This window comes from Delphinus delphis, chromosome 1 (genome assembly GCF_949987515.2).
Source record: "Delphinus delphis chromosome 1, mDelDel1.2, whole genome shotgun sequence".
Taxonomy (NCBI): Eukaryota; Metazoa; Chordata; class Mammalia; order Artiodactyla; family Delphinidae; genus Delphinus; species Delphinus delphis.
In genome coordinates this window covers 104814731-104817025 of record NC_082683.1, presented here as the reverse complement: position 1 = coordinate 104817025, position 2295 = coordinate 104814731, and positions in this window count along the sequence as shown.

Sequence of the window (2295 nt, the reverse complement as noted above, 5' to 3'; positions counted from 1 at the left end):
AGACAAATATTTTAGGTTTTCATTTGTTTTTCTGTTCTCTCACATCTCTGGCATTGGCTCTGTGAACTAACGTTAGTTTCCCAAGATCCCTTGCAGTGGTGCATGAGTCAGGCTGTACCAGGACCACCCCCGCCCCATAACCCTTTTTGATCCTGTGAAGCTGCCATCTTTTCCAAGGCACATTGTTGTTACTCCAGTCAGTGTGTTGAGGGCCTTCTTCACACCCCTGCTCACTTAGGCATCCTGTCCCACAGTGCAACTGTGACTGCTGTGTCAGCCAGGCAGTTGCCCTTAGACAGGGCACCTCCTTAGCCTGTCCCTAAGTTTTAGCATAAGCACCCCATCCTTGCTGCCAAATTAAGACCCCTTCTTGGCCTCAAAATGACCATCAGCCCAACAATGCAGGAGCCAATTTTAACTTTTAACTGAATAAAAGGTTAGGATCTAACAAAAGGGTCATGGTCAATTATCTTTTTCCTTTTATCAACCCATTAACAATGACATCTAACTTAGTCTCCCAGGCCTCTTTTCAAAGACCACAATCCTATCAACAGTCTACTACTCTTTAAGCGTTCTAACTACACTAGCTTCACTTTCCTTCTTTTATCTGGTTCGTCTGTTCTGCCCTGTCTCATAGATAGGGAATATGATTTTTGTTGGGGAATATTTTATATGGATAGCTCTTCTGTCCAGAGTGCAAATTTCCATAGTTATCTCATAGAGATATAGAGGATATAGATAGATATAGAGGATGTAAAAAAATATAGCTATTTAAGTCACTACTGATCTTCCCTTTAAAGATCATTTATTTAGAGAAGAATCAAAGGAGTTGATTATTTGGAAGTCTGGGTGTTCACTTCCCCTGTATTCTGGGTTCTGAATACACCCCAGTATAGGCAAACAGGACTGTCTAATACCACCATAGTTTATTTTCTCTTTATAAATATGTAGGTGGCACATAGTCCATTCATTTGGGTTAGGCAGATGGCTATAGCATTAAATGTTATGACCAGAGAGGCTGCTGCAGGACGGTGTTCTCTTTCTGTGTTTCCCATGCTATCTAATGTTCTCTTGACCTTGGTTATGTGGGATAAGCTGGGCAAAAGTGGAACTGTACTATGGCGTGAGTTCATGCAGCAAAGTGTCGACCCAGGAATGATAGGAGACTTTTCATGTCTTTTGGCTTAGGTAGTGACCAGTTCAGCTTGGTTCTATCCTAACTCACTGTTTTCCCTCTGGGACTTCTATACTTCTCCATATGTGGCAGTGCAGTTTGATCCAGCTTTGTCTTTTTGGATTAATTCATTTAACAAATATTTACTGAAAGCCTTCCACGGTGTTGGGCATGGTTCCATGTGCTGGGAATGAAGAGGTGACCACAACTGATAAATGTGGCTGTGCAGCTGAAGATTAGCAATAAACAAACAAAGGATAAGTTAACTGCCGATTGTAGTAAGTGCTGGGAGGGGAAAAAAAAACAGGGTAATGCGATGAGTAAAGTAGAGCCTATTCTAGATAGGACAGTCAGGGAACTCTCACTTGATTGGGGCAGTGGCTTTTAAACTGAGATCTAAGTGTCTAGAAAGAGCCAATCATGGAAAGAGATTGGGGAAGGACATTTTATGTAGAGGGGGTAGTAAAGGTGACAGTCTAGAGGCAAAAAAGAGTTTGGCTTGTTTAAGGAATAGAAAGGAGGCATTATGGCTGGGGCATAGTGAATGAAGGGGAGGGTGATAAAGGATTTGCAAGAACATGATCCTACAGTGCCCCGAAGAGCTGACGATCAGTGTAGAACTGATACTGAGTGGAATGGGAAGCCGCAGAAAGGCCTTAAACAGGTGAGGTATAGGATTTGCTTGTACTTAATAAATCTATCAGATTGTTGTATAGAGAACAGAATGTAACAAGGAGTGAGAGAACATGGGGAAACCAGTTATGAAGTTATTTATTTAGGGCACTGGAAATTCATCCTTAACTTTCTTGTTGATTTCAAGCGTCAGATCTTATCCAGCTGGATGCCCCTGCTCTAGAAGTCTATTTTTGCTGACTACTAGTCTGGGGAATTTTTACTCTGGTAGGGTATCTATTCATTTTTCCATCTCTCCTTTCACCCACGTATCTTCAGTCCATCCACCCATCCATCCATCCATCCATTCATCTATCCATCCATCCATCTGTCCATCCCACAAACGTTTATTGAGATGCTGCTATATGCCACGCCCGGTACCAAGTATATAGTTTCTTGCTCAGAGCCATGTACAGTCTATTAGTGGTGAGAGACAAATAAATAAACAT